The sequence below is a fragment of the Bombina bombina genome, chromosome 1 (assembly GCF_027579735.1).
Source record: "Bombina bombina isolate aBomBom1 chromosome 1, aBomBom1.pri, whole genome shotgun sequence".
Taxonomy (NCBI): Eukaryota; Metazoa; Chordata; class Amphibia; order Anura; family Bombinatoridae; genus Bombina; species Bombina bombina.
In genome coordinates, this window is record NC_069499.1 from 601,706,447 (window position 1) to 601,721,446 (window position 15,000).

The 15,000-nt window shown below is 40.9% G+C and overlaps 2 protein-coding genes across 2 annotated transcripts in view; one reads left to right on the forward strand and one right to left on the reverse strand.

Moving 5' to 3' along the window:
• The window catches only part of NUP62CL (nucleoporin 62 C-terminal like), a 99,810-nt gene extending 93,986 nt beyond the window's left edge, over positions 1-5,824 (reverse strand). The window contains exon 1 of the mRNA XM_053698936.1: positions 5,729-5,824. The gene's annotated coding sequence lies outside the window, so the exon portion shown is untranslated. The remainder of the gene's footprint in view (positions 1-5,728) is intronic.
• A 164-nt stretch (positions 5,825-5,988) lies between these two features.
• DNAAF6 (dynein axonemal assembly factor 6) overlaps positions 5,989-15,000 on the forward strand; it is a 33,359-nt gene continuing 24,347 nt past the window's right edge. Inside the window, exon 1 of the mRNA XM_053691091.1 lies at positions 5,989-6,098. The gene's annotated coding sequence lies outside the window, so the exon portion shown is untranslated. The remainder of the gene's footprint in view (positions 6,099-15,000) is intronic.

Consider the following 15,000-nt stretch of genomic DNA (forward strand, 5'->3'; position numbering starts at 1 on the left):
AGGAGTCCATCACAGCTAAAACATTTTAATTTTTTTTATTAAAAAAAAGAAAAACTCCTTTTATTTAGTACTGGCAGACTTTCTGCCAGTACTTAAGATGGCGGGGACAATTGTGGGGTGGGGGAGGGAAGAGAACTGTTTGGGAGGGATCAGGGGGTGGGATGTGTCAGGTGGGAGGCTGATCTCTACCCTAAAGCTAAAATTAACCCTGCAAGCTCCCTACAACCTACCTAATTAACCCCTTCACTGCTGGGCATAATTTACGTGTGGTGCGCAGCAGCATTTAGTGGCCTTCTAATTACCAAAAAGCAATGCCAAAGCCATATAAGTCTGCTATTTCTGAACAAAGGGGATCCCAAAGAAGCATTTACAACCATTTGTGCCTTAATTGCACAAGCTGTTTGTAAATAATTTCAGTGGGAAACCTAAAGTTTGTGACAAAATTTGTGAAAAAGTGAACTTATTTTTTTATTTGATGACATTTGGCGGTGAAATGGTGGCATGAAATATACCAAAATGGGCCTAGATCAATACTTTGGGTTGTCTTCTAAAAAAAAAATATATACATGTCAAGGGATATTCAGGTATTCCTGACAGATATCAGGGTTCCAATGTAACTAGCGCTAATTTTGAAAAAAAGTTGTTTGGAAATAGCAAAGTGCTACTTGTATTTATGGCCCTATAACTTGCAAAAAAAGTAAAGAACATGTAAACATTGGGTATTTCTAAACTCAGGACAAAATTTAGAAACTATTTAGCATAGGTGTTTTTTTGGTGATTGTAGATGTGTAACAGATTTTGGGGGTCAAAGTTAGAAAAAGTGTGTTTTTTTCAATTTTTTCCTCATATTTTATATTTTTTTTATAGGAAATTATAAGATATGATGAAAATAATGGTATCTTTAGAAAGTCCATTTAATGGCGAGAAAAACGGTATATAATATGTGTGGGTACAGTAAACGAGTAAGAGGAAAATTACAGCTAAACACAAACACCGCAGAAATGTAAAAATAGCCATTGTCATTAAGGGTAAGAAAATTGAAAAATGGTCCGGTCATTAAGGGGTTAAATCCAGTGAGTGCTGTCTTTGCTCTGGACTGTTTATATCTGAAACATGCACCCTTGTATATGCTTACCTCAATCTGGGGTTAAAGAGTGCTTATCCTTTACTTGAATTGTGTGTGTGCGTGTGTGTGTGTGCGCGCGTGTGTGTGTGTGTGTGTGTACACACACACACACACACACATATAATTTTCATTTGACAACACTTTAGAAATTACGCTTTGCTACAATGTAAAGTAGTGAGTGTACAGCCTGTATAACAGAGTAAGTTTGGTGTATCCTTAAAATAATTCAACACATGCCATTAATGTCTAAACCGTTAGCAACAAAAGTGAGTACACCCCTAGGTGGAAATCTCCTAATTGGGCCCAAAGTGTCAATATTTTGTGTGGCCACCATTATTTTCCACCACTGACTTAACCCTCTTGGGCATGGAGTTCACCAGAGCTTCCCAGGTTGCCACTGGAGTCCTCTTCCACTCCTCAATGACGGCATCACAAAGCTGGGGGATGTTAAGAGACCTTGCACTCCCCCAACTTCCGTTTGAGAATGCCCCACAGATGCTCAATAGGGTTTAGGTCTGGAGACATGCTTGGCCAGTCAATCACCTTTACCCTCAGCTTCTTTAGCAAGGCAGGTGTCGTCTTGGAGGTGTGTTTGGGGTCGTTATGCTGGAATATTGCCCTGCGGCCCAGTCTCCGAAGGGAGGGGGTCATGCTCTGCTTCAGTATGTCACAGAACGTTGGCATTCATGGTTCCCTCAATCAACTGTAGCTCCCCAGTGCTGGCAGCACTCATGCAGGCCCAGACCATGACACTCCCACCACCATGCTTGACTGTAGGCAAGGCACACTTGTCTTTGTAGTCCTCACATGGTTGCCGCCACACACGCTTGACACCATCTGAACCAAATAACTTTATCTCGGTCTCATTGTACCACAGGACATGGTTCCAGTAATCCATGTCCTTAGTCTGCTTGTCTTCAGCAAACAGTTTGCGGGCTTTCTTGTGCATCATCTTTAGAAGAGGCTTCCTTCTGGTACGACAGGCATGCAGACCAATTTGATGCAGTGTGCAGCGTATGGTCTGAGCACTGACAGACTGACCCCCCACCCCTTCAAACTCTGCAGCAATGCTGGCAGCACTCATTGGTCTATTTCCCAAAGACAACCTCTGGATATGAAGCTGAGCACTCAACTTCTTTGGTCAACCATGGCCTGTTCTGAGTGGAACCTGTCCTGTTAAACCGATGTATGGTCTTGCCCACCGTGCTGCAGCTTAGTTTCAGGGTCTTGGCAATCTACTTATAGCCTAGGGCTGCACGATTAATTGCATATGCAATTTAAAACTGCGATTAATAACCGCGATTTAAAAACCGCAAGAGTATGCGATTTTCTGCCAAAATAAAAATCCTCAGATGTGGCTGTATTGCATTGATTTGTATGTGATTTCTTGCAAACCAGCTTCATCTAGTGGTTGCTTTTAGCAAATTTGTAAAATGGCTGTTTTACTTTCACTTTCTGATTGTGATCTCAGTAGCAGCCGATCAATCTACAGAAGTCTAAAAGCAGAGCCCATGCAAGAGATGTGAAGAGGAGGGAAAGCCACTTACTTATATGTCCCCCTAGGGACGTCTGCATTCTGAAACTTAGGGTATGTAATAATTATGGAATCTCCCACACAATCTCCTGCTCTCTGAGAAACGGCTCAAATACATAGCAGATGCAGTTAACCCCACGGCTGCCAAAAAGGCTAAAATTGCAGTCCCCTCTGCTAGCTAGCTTCCTGCTGGGTTAACTGCATCTACAATGTATTTGATATCAGCAAGGCACAGCATTTCTGAAAAGAGCAGCCCCCCACCCCTACTCCTATATGCCTGTATTGGATCCTGGACAGGAGCAGGGCTCATTTTCAGTCAAGATAAAATGTTTAAAAAAAAAAAAAAAATATATATATATATATATATATATATATATATATATATATATATATATATATACACACACACACACACACATATATACATACACACACACACACACACATATGGTTTGCATTTTTATGCTCCCAGAGTGTATTGGACATTCAGAAACATGTACATTAAGATTCTGTAGTCTTAAATTATTTTTTTTATTGAAAAATTAAGGTGTTATAGTCATTTATAAGAAAATCGCGATTTTCGTTTTTACCCATATCGCCCAGCCCTAGCCTAGGCCATCTTTATGTAGAGCAACAATTCTTTTTTTCAGATCCTTAGAGAGTTCTTTGCCATGAGGTGCCATGTTGAACTTCCAGTGACCAGTATGAGAGAGTGTGAGAGCGATAACACCAAATTTAACACACCTGTTCCCCATTCATACCTGAAACCTTGTAACACTAACGAGTCACATGACACCGGGGAGGGAAAATGGCTAATTGGGCCCAATTTGGACATTTCCATCTATGAGTGTACTCACTGTTGTTGCCAATGGTTTAGACATTAATGGCTGTGTGTTGAGTTATTTTGAGGTGACAGCAAATGTACACAGTTATACAGGCTGTACGCTCACTACTTTACATTGTGGAAAAGTGTAATTTCTTCAGTGTTGTCACATGAAAAGATATAATAAAATATTTACAAAAATGTGAGGGGAGTACTCACTTTTGTGAGATACTATATATATATATATATATATATATATATATATATATATTTCTAAAAAAACAGATATATTTATAGAAATATGTATTTATGAATAAATAGAACATATTCTTCTATGTGCAGAACATTGGAATGTGAAATATTCATATTTTCATGTCGGGTAAGCATACTTAAGAATATGCAATCGTGTTTGTGCGCAAGTAGGATGTTAGGTTTTTTTCCCACTTTTTTGCTCTATTGAATTCTGTGGAGGAAAAGGTTTTCAGGACATACTTGAAAATGAGAGAAATCTCAATGTATCCTTCCTGGTAAAATATTTTATAAATAAATAAAATTGTGCGCACAATATTCTAAGTTCGGCTTTTTACGCGCATCGGGATACAGTGCAAGCTAAAAGTTTATTTTCAACTCATAATATCAGCACAACAAGCTTACTTCTAGTGCAGTTAATGCTCGAGTGGGAGCGTTACATAGAACTCCACAAAAATCACTAGCATATTCTTATAACATAGTTTAACCCTGTCTAAACAGCCTAAGAGGAATGATCCATAATAAAAAAAAACAATCTATGGGGTACAAAGTACAAAATCAGTCACTAGAAACATTGCAATAACAGAATATCACACAAAAAAATACTGCAGAAAGAATATACGTCTGCAAACAAAATTCAAATTAAGGGATTTAAATCAAACTGTCTAACTTCCAAATCCACTTAGCTTCCTTGTATAATATCCCTCTATCACCCCCTCTTGGTCTGTATCACAAAGGGATGAATAGAGAATAGAAATCCCTCCATTTTAATTTGTTTATTTGCACAATATTATGTATGAAATATGTTGTTATTACAATGTTTCTATTGATTGATTATGTACTTTGTTACCCTCAGAATATTTGTAATTATGGCTCATTCCCCTTTGGTTGGAATAGAGAGGGTTTAACTATGTTGCAAAAATATGTAAGAATTATGTTTTGGGAATCCTCCCACCACTGAAGTTGTGATTGGCCCATATTTGTACATTGTGATTTTAGCTTGTACAATGTATGTAGTATTATATTCAAATAAAAATAATTAAATGTGCTATTTCATTAGAAAATTTTTTAACTTATTTCCCTCCAATCAATATGTCTATTCTATGCAAACTTATTCTCTCATGCTACTCTAGGCAAATGGTAATTATAAGCCAGTCTTTTTTTTATCAGGAGCAGCACTGGAGTGCAGCTAAATAGTCATTGCAAAAATAGAATACAAAATAAACTCCCTAATAAAATAGAGTATTTTGTTGTTGCTATGCTACCTTTGTATATGTTAATCACCCATTGTAAAATGGTTATGACACTTGACTGACAAAGAGCAGAAATTTGGGGTATTGAGAAGTGTAGACATCTCATTTCCCATATTACAATATGAGGATTTTTTTTTAAACAAGGCTATATTAAAAACTACTGTACCTTGGTCAAACATGTACAGCAAAAAAAGGCAAGTTTAATTTTAAACAAAAAATAATAATATAAGTATTGTATCAGTAATGCATTTTTGAGAATATTTGCCGTACTGTCTTATTAGTAGTAATTAAGTTCAACTTTGTTCTGCATTTTTACCATTAAAAGGCACAATGTTTGAGCTGCCACGCAGTGTAATTATACTTTAGGAGTAAAACTATTTATTTATTTTATTTATAAAATATTTTAACAGGAAGGATACCATTGAGATTTCTCTTGTTTTCAAGCATCTCCTGGGTTCAACAAAAACAAATAAAAGCGGACACAGAGCAACCTCAGTAACACGTAGTATAGTTAGTAGGTTAGTCACTGATGCGAAAATGCTCAATAAGACGAGAGCTAAAGCATCACCTTAGTACTAGCTGATCCTCAAGACATGCAGCATTTATAGCTATCCCGGAAGCACACTTCTTTAGTACTAGGCCTAGCGCCAGACAGCAATCTGCTCTACATTGTTTCCAGTCAATTACACAACACATATACGCTATATGCCCCCTCAATAAGTAAACACACATTTATTTCTTACCTCCGCTTCAAAACGCCTTTTTATTAACAGGCGGCGGGAAACGAACCAAACACCGGGTGTAACAAATACGCATGCGTAAACCACCTTGGAACGCACACCGTATTCTGTCAGGGACAGGGGCCCTCGTGTATATTTAAGGTGTCTTAATCAGTGCCTGTTAAAGTTATAACACCAGCACAGAAACAACTAAAAGGCCCACACAGAGTACATACAATTATCCAGATTGTTAGTCCAGGAAAGAGAATAAGATATAAATGATATCATAATATAATATTAAGGCGCAAGCAATGTATACAGTTCAGGAGGACGCCATGTGGTTTCCATGGAGACGCAGAGGCGCATCCTTCAGTAGATCAAGAGACAGGATCAGGTAAACGTGTGGCTTGTTTTGTATGTTATGTTATGATGAAACTTTATAATGAAATGCAGTACACCTAAGTATTGTCTGAACTAACAGGTTTATGTTAAACAGTAACTTTTAAGATTTCCGATGAATTGTATGGACATAGTTATTTGGAGTAAATGGTTTCAATACTTTTGAGGGTGGGGGGCGATCCTATAAACCAGGGTTAACAAATCTACTTAAAACTAGATATGAATCCTGCCACCGTTTTTTTAGTAGCCAAAGAATTACAAAATTAATTTTCTGTGTTACTCTCCACAGTGTTGTAAAAGTAAGTCTTAAACACACAGTACACAATGACACACTTAGGACTTAATTATTTTTTTTAAAGAATATGTGTTGTAAGTACATACAAATTCATCATGGACCGATAAAGTGCACAACCCAATGCAATATGGTCCCAGTCATAGCTTCTGACTGTTATGCATCCCAAGCCATCACATAAATTGTACAATGTATGTGGTATTATTCTAATAAAAGTAATTAAAGGGACAGTCTAGTCAAAATTAAACTTTCATGATTCAGATAGGGCATGCAATTTTAAACAACTTTCCAATTTACTTCTATTATCTAATTTGCTCAATTCTTTAGATATCCTTTGTTGAAGAAATAGCAATGCACATGTGTGAGCCAATCACACAAGGCCTTCATGTGCAGCAACCAATCAGCAGCTAATGAGCATATCTAGCTTTTCAGCAAGTGATATCAAGAGAATGAAGCAAATTAGATCATAGAAGTAAATTAAAAAATTGTTTAAAATGACATGCTCTTTCTAAATCACAAAAGAAAAAAATTGGGTTTCATGTCCCTTTAACCATGCTATTTCATTAGAACAATTATAAGCCAGTCTCCAACTATTTTGTTATCAGGAGCAGCACTGGCGTGAAGCTCAATATAGTCATTACAAAAAGAGAATAAAAAATAAACTCCCTAATAAAATAAGAGTATTTTGTTGTTGTTAGGCTACCTTTGTATATGTTAATCCCCATTGTAAAACGGTTAAGACACTTGACTGACAGAGAGCTGAAATTTGGCACAACACATTTTTGGTATTGAGATGTGTAGGCATCTCATTTTCCATATTACAATATGAGGATTTTTAGTCAAGGCTATATTTAAAACTATTGTACCTTGGTCAAACATGTACAGTAGAAAAAAAAGTTAAAATTCCATAAGTCGCCAATTCACAGAAGGGTTTTTATTGCCAGGGAATCATAATTTAAAGTCAGTATAACCTGAAAAGCAAAATATGCTTTGATAATTTATTGAATAGGATCAAATTCTGTTTAACGCTTACATCAGTTATAAAAATCAGTATCAAATTAGGGGGAGTGAAATTCTTCAAAAATGTAAACATTTTATTGTTAATTGAAGATCTTGGTGATATGGTGCAGACATTTTGCCAACTGCGTGGTGAATCCGAATCTTATAGAAAGAAAGGTATCAAATAACTTATCTACAATGTTTGTCTGTTGAAAATTATTAGATACGTTTCTCTAAAGGATTGTGATCAACCCCTGCATTTGCATAGTGCAGATATGATTCAGATTACCATTGAATGAGAATCGAAACCTTTGCGGAAGGGGGTTGTATTTTTTTTTATTTTTTTTGGGGGGGGGGGGGGAGTTGCATTTGAGTGAGGATTTTGGCATTTAATATAGTGGATGAGAGTGAAAAGTTTAGGTTTCAGATTTTCATTGAATCAGAATTAAAGTTTGCATTGTAGCCCTCTTTGGAAGGCAAGAGGAAAACCCTAGACTATTTCACTGACCACTCTATTGCTATATTTTAGACACAAGCAGGGCCGCCACTAGAAATTTTGGGGCCCCTGACTTAACCATTGATCAGGCCCCCCCCCTCCTTTGACATGTGCAATTTTTGACCAAGTGACTAAAACGTATATGCACTTTATTCTTAAGTGTCTATTTAAACTTGGAAATGTTGTAAAGGTAGTAACATACACTGAAACACACACACACTCACACATAAGAATTCACATATAGACACTCTAGCAAACACGCAAAGAAACTCAGACATAGACACCCAAACAGACACTTAGCACTGGTTTACATTGACCTGACAAGTAATGAGGTAAACTACAGTTTTGTAAAAAAAAAAAGGAGATTTAGAAAACAAAATATAGAGTTCTGATTATCTTTTTTTAAAGGAAGATACCAAGTAAATGATGACAACAGCATGCAGTGGCTGAAAGGAAGGGCCCTGAACTGCCTAAACAATAATTTAAAAGTTAAATGGTAGATTGGTGACTTCCGGAAAGGTCTCATTAGTCTCAAAGTCTGCAGAAAGATGTGAATAATCAGTAGTAAGATCAAAATGTCCTAAAAATGAACAGACAATGGACACACACACACAAACTCAAACTTGCACATACACCCAAGGAAACACCAACAGAGACAGCCTCCGAAAATACAAAAAGACATACACACAAACACACACAGAGACACCCACAAAAAACACAGAAAGACATACATACACACCCTCACTCAGACATCCACAGAAAACACACAAAGACATACACACACCCTCACAGAGACACCCACAGAAAATACACACCCTCACAGAGACATCCACAGAAAACACAGAAATACATACACACACACACACACACACCCTCACAGAGACATCCACAGAAAACACAGACATACACACCCACCCTCACAGAGGCATCCAGAGAAAATACACAAAGACAAACACACGCCCACCCTCACAGAGACACCCATAGAAAAAGCTCAAAGACATATGCACACACCCTCACAGACATCCACAGAAAATGCACAAAGACATACACACCCACCCTCACAGAGATACCAACAGAAAAAAAATACATACACACTCATAGAGACACAAACAAAAGCACAAAGATCACTTTTTAAAGAATCATATTTGTAAATGTGCAAACAAAAATAATTCTGTGAATTCAAAATTGTACATTAATGATCTGGGTAGATGGCTAGATGAAGAAAAGTATTTTTAAAAGGTTGACATATGTTTGTTTGATATTTTCTCAATTTTCCCCAACAAAGAGCACCACTTCAAATATAGTGTACAAATGTTCCCATCTGTCAGCTGTACTTGTGGATTTTGAAAATGCTGTACTCTATATAGTCTTGGTGGAACCATAAGCTGTGGTACTCATGCCATTTGATCTGGTTAAATGCAGGATTTAAGATTGTTGGTATGCATTTCAAAATTAAGTCAGCTGTAGAGTAAACTAGACAGTTTTAAGTTAATCTGTCTCATTTCCAACACTGAGCAATCTTAGTCTGAGAGTATAACATGTTATGCAGATGTAAAAATCTTAGATAAAATGCCTCCTTGTATCTGGAAAGTCCTTGCATAAAGGGGCAATAAACTGGAATGTAATATATATATCTTATATTTGTGTATTGAGGAGGAAACATTTCTGCATGGTTTTAAATATAGAATTTCTACAGCATTGTCAAATAATCATAAATACATTGCTGCTAAAAAATGTGTTTTTATGGACCCCTGGCCCCACCATACAACTACTACCACACTGAAGTTACAATCTTAAATTGCACAAAGAAATAAAAAACATTTGCTAAGTAATTCCTACCTCCTCTGCAAATGAAATTGATCAGCCGTCTGACTCAGGCACCCACTCTACAAACAAAGTGCCAAGTCTGTCTCACACTGTGCATAGTGGCTTAGGGCACACTCAGAAATCCTCTCAAATGCTAATACTTTACTCATTGTAATAACATTTCCCATGCTCAATTAGCACTCTGCTGTAGTACCCACTGGTGGCTGCCAAAATTATTATTTTTTTTTTAAAGTTATTGCCTCATGGGGCCCCCCTAGCCCATTGGGCCCCTGACAGGAGTCACCCCTGTCACCCCCTGATGGCGGCCCTGGACACACGTTGAATATTTAGCATTAACTGGGGCTTAAATGAGTAATAATAAAATGAACAGATGCAAAGGGGTTAAACTAATATATAAAGTCAGCATAAAATGCACTACTGGTGTTCAGCTCTGTAGTGGACGCTCACTGTCACTTTGCAGGGGTTAAACACATAATTCAGCACAAGAAATAGTGCAATAAAACATTATCTAATAACACTTTATTATTGCTCTCTTATATCATTTTATAGTGGTAACTGTGCCTGCCAATTAGAGAAACTTCATAATTTAAAGGGACAAAAAAGTGCCAAATAAAACGGTCTAATGTGTTTAATATAATGATGTGGTTACAAATAAAGCAGAAGTCAGCTCTAGAGTATAATGCACTAATGGTATCTAGCGGAACACATCCGATGAGACAATGACAAGAAGCATATGTAAAAATACATTTTGAAGATAAAACACAAATAATAATATCAAAGCCTATAACAAAATGTGATACTTATGGTATAAAATACTATCTACAAACTATATCTCTCTCCTTTCTTAGCCCCTCTTTTACCTGTCCTCTTGGTCCCCTATCTGATCCTCCCCTTTTTTCCCCCTCCCCCTCCTAATCACTCTTACTGAAGCGATTAGTAAAGAATTGCAGTGAAATTATATGTGGATGTATACTTACTGATCTCTGTTATCTTTTAACCTGTTTGTGTTAAATACAAAATTGTCAATAAAAATTATTTAAATAAAAAAAATACTATCTAAAGTCTTCAGCACCTAGAAAGTGCCTCTAGGTCCCCAAAACTCCATTGTCCATTTGGATCTGGTTAGCCATTGTTCTGGTATGCCAAGTATAGTATACTAGTCCTAAAGCCCATGTACACGGGCCATTTTTTGCAGTACAGCAGTTCCACCCCTTGCTCTATCTCCCCCTCTCTTTTGTTCTCTCTCTCCCTCTCTCTATTTTGCTCTCTCTCTCTCCCTCTCTCTATTTTGCTCTCTCTCTCCCCCTCTCTCTATTTTGCTTTCTCTCTCCCCTCTCTCTTTTGCTCACTCTCTCCCCCTCTCTTTTCCTCCCTCTCTTTTGTGCTCTCTCTCCCCCCTCTCTTTTGCACTCTCCCCCCTTTCTTTTGTGCTCTCCCTATCTCTTTTGCGCTCTCTCCCCCTCTTTTTTGCACTCTCTCTCTCCCCCTCTCTTTTGCTCTCTCTCCCCCTCTTTTGCTGTCTCTTTCCCTCTCTTTTGCTCTCTCTATCTCCCCACTTTTGCTCTCTCTCTTTCCCCCTTTCTTTAGCACTTTCCCCCATCTCTATTCCTCTCTCTCCCCCTCTCTTTTGCTATCTCTCCCCCTTATCCCCCTCTCTTTTGCTGTCTTTCTCCCTCTCTTTTGTTCTCTCTCTCCGCCTCTCTTTTCCTCCCTCTCTTTTGCGCTCTCTCTTCCCCTCTATTTTGCGCTCTCCCCTCTCTCTTTTGCTGTTTCTCTCTCTTGCTGTCTCTCTCTCTCTCCCCCCTCTCTTTTGCTGTCTCTCTCCCTCTCGTTTGCTCTCTCTATCCCCCCTCTTTGGCTCTCTCTCTCCCCCTCTCTTTTGCTGTCTCCCCCCCTCTCTTTTGCTGTCTCTCTCCCTCTCTTTTGCTCTCTCTATCTCCCCTCTTTTGCTCTCTCTCTCTCTCTCTCTCTCTCTCTCTCTCTCTCTCCCCCTTTTCTTTTGCTCTCCCTCCCCCCTCTATTTTACTGTCTCTCCCCCCTCTCTTTTGCTCTCTATAGCCCCCCTCTTTTGCTCTCTATATCCCCCCTCTTTTGCTCTCTCTATCCTTCCTCTTTTGCTCTCTCTCTCCCCTTTCTTTTGCTCTCTTTTCCCACTATCTTTTGCTGTCTCCCTCCCCCTCTCTTTTCTCTTTCTCTCCCTCCTCTCTTTTGCTCTTTCTCTCCCTCCTCTCTTTTGCTCTTTCTCTCCCTCCTCTCTTTTGCTCTTTCTCTCCCTCCTCTCTTATGCTCTCTCTCTCCCCCTCTCTTTTGCTCTCTCTCTCTCCCTTCTCTTTTGCTCTCTCTCTCTCCCCCTCTATTTTGCGATCCCCCCCTCTCTCTTTTGCGCTTTCTCTCCCCCTCTCTTTTGCTCTCTCTCTCTCCCCCCTCTCTTTTGCATGCTCACTCTACCCTCTTTTGCACTCTACCCCTCTCTTCTGCTCTCTCTCCCCTCTCTTTTGCTCTCTCCCCTTTCTCACCCTCTCTTTTGCTCTCTCCCCTCTCTTTTGTTCTTTCTCTCCCCCCTCTCTTTTGCTCTCTCTCTTTTGCGCTCTCCCCCTCTCTTTTGCGCTCTCCCCCTCTCTTTTGCGCTCTCCCCCTCTTTTGCTCTCTCTCTCCCCCTCTTTTGCTCTCTCTCTCCCCCTCTTTTGCTCTCTCTCTCTCCCTCTTTTGCTCTCTCTCTCTCCCTCTTTTGCTCTCTCTCTCCCCCTCTTTTGCTCTCTCTTTTGCTCTCTCTCCCCTCTCTTTTTCTCTCTCCCCTCTCTTTTGTTCTTTCTCTCCCCCCTCTCTTTTGCTCTCTCTTTTGCGCTCTCCCCCCTCTCTTTGGCTCTCTCTCCCCCTCTTTTGCTCTCTCTCTCTCCCCCTCTTTTGCTCTCTCTCTCTCCCCCTCTTTTGCTCTCTCTCTCTCTCCCCCTCTTTTGCTCTCTCTCTCTCTCCCCCTCTTTTGCTCTCTCTCCCCCCTCTTTTGCTCTCTCTCTCCTCTGCTCTCTCCCCCCCTCTCTTTTACTGTCTCTATACCCTCTCTTTTGCTCTCTCTCTCTCCCCTTTCTTTTGCTCTCTTTCCTCCCTCTCTTTTGCTGTCTCTCTTCCCCTATCCCCCTCTCTTTTGCTCTTTCTCTCTCCCTCTCTTTTGCTCTCTCCTCCTCTTTTATCTGCTCTCTCTCCCCTCTCTTTTTGTGCTCTCTCTCTCCCCTCTCTTTTGCTCTCTCTCTTACTCTCCCCCTCTCTTTTGCGCTCTTCCCCTCTCTTTTGCTCGCTCTCTCTCCCCTTTCTTTTGCTCTCTCTCTATCCCCCCTCTCTTCCCCCTCTCTTTTTCACGCTCTCTCTCTGTCTCTCCCCCTTCTCTTTTGCTCTCTCCCCCCTCTATTTTGCTTTCTCCCCTATCTTTTGCTCTCTCTCCCACCTTTCTCCCGCCCTCTATTTTGCTCTCTCTCTCCCCTTTCTTTTGCTCTCCCTCCCCAACTCTCTTTTGCTCTTTCTATCCCCCCTCTTTTGCTCTCTCTCTCCCCCCCCCCCTCTGTTTTGCGCTCTCTCTCCCCCCTCTCTTTTGCGCTCTCTCTCCCCCCTCTCTTTTGCGCTCTCTCTCCCCCCCCTCTCTTTTGCTCTCTCTATCCCCCCTCTTTTGCTCTCTTTCTCACCCCTTTCTTTTGCTCTCTCTCTCTCCCCTCTTTTGCTCTCTCTATCCCCCTATTTTGCTCTCTTTCTCACCCCTTTCTTTTGCTTTCTTTCCCCCTCTCTTTTGCGCTCACTCTCTCTCTCTCTCTCCCCCTCTCTTTTGCTCTCTCTCCCCTTTCTTTTGCTCTCTTTCCCCCTCTCTTTAGCTGTCTCTCTTCCCCTCTCCCCCTCTCTTTTGCACTTTCCCCCTCTCTTTTGCTCTCTCTCCCCTTTCTTTTGCTCTCTTTCCCCCTCTCTTTAGCTGTCTCTCTTCCCCTCTCCCCCTCTCTTTTGCACTTTCCCCCTCTCTTTTGCTCGGTCTCTCTCTCCCCTCTCTTTTGCTCTCTTTCTATCCCCCCTCTTCCCCCCTCTCTTTTTCGTGCTCTCTCTCTCTGTCTCTCCCCCCTCTCTTTTGCTCTCTCTTCCCTATCTTTTGCTCTCTCCCCACCCTTTCTCCCCCCTCTCTTTTGCTCTCTCTCTCTCTCTCTCTCCCCCTCTCTTTTGCTCACTCTCTCCCCCTCTCTCTCTCACTCTCTCTCTCTCTCTCTCTCTCTCTCTCTCTCTCTCTCTCTCTCTCTCTCTCTCCCCTTTCTTTTGCTCTCTTTCCTCCCTCTCTTTTGCTGTCTCTCTTCCCCTATCCCCCTCTCTTTTGCTCTTTCTCTCTCCCTCTCTTTTGCTCTCTCCCCCTCTTTTAGCCTCTCTCTCTCTCTCCCCTCTCTTTTTGTGCTCTCTCTCTCCCCCCTCTCTTTTGCTCTCTCTCTTACTCTCCCCCTCTCTTTTGCTCTCTCTCACCCCCCTTTCTCCCCCCCTCTATTTTGCTCTCTCTCTCCCCTTTCTTTTGCTCTTTCTCTTTCTCTCTCTCCCCCTCTCTTTTGCTCTCTCTCCCCTTTCTTTTGCTCTCTTTCCCCCTCTCTTTAGCTGTCTCTCTTCCCCTCTCTCCCTCTCTTTTGCTCTCTCTCTCCCCTCTCTTTTGCTCTCTCTCTATCCCCCCTCTCTTCCGCCCTCTCTTTTTTGTGCTCTCTCTCTGTCTCTCCCCCTCTCTTTTGCTCTCTCTCCCCTATCTTTTGCTCTCTATATCCCCCCTCTTTTGCTTTCTCTCTCCCCCCTCTCTTTTGCTCTCTCTCTCTCCCTCCCCTCTTTTGCTCTCTCTCCCCCCAATTTTTGCTTTCTCTCTCTCTCCCCTTTCTTTTGCTCTCTTTCCTCTCTCTCTTTTGCTGTCTCTCTTCCCCTCTCCCCCTCTCTTTTGCTCTTTCTCTCTCCCTCTCTTTTGCTCTCTCCCCCTCTTTTATCCGCTCTCTCTCTCTCTCTCTCTCCCATCTCTCTTTTTGTGCTCTCTCCCCTCTCTTTTGCTCTCTCTCTATCCCCCCTCTCTTCCCCCTCTCTTTTTCACGCTCTCTCTCTGTCTCTCCCCCCTCTCTTTTGCTCTCTCCCCCCTCTATTTTGCTCTCTCCCCCCTCTCTTTTGCTCTTTCTCCCCTATCTTTTGCTCTCTCTCTCCCCCCTCTCTTTTGCTCTCTCTCTCCCCTTTCTTTTGCTCTCCCCTTTCTTTTGCTCTCTTTCCTCCCTCTCTTTTGCTGTCTCTCTTCCCCTATCC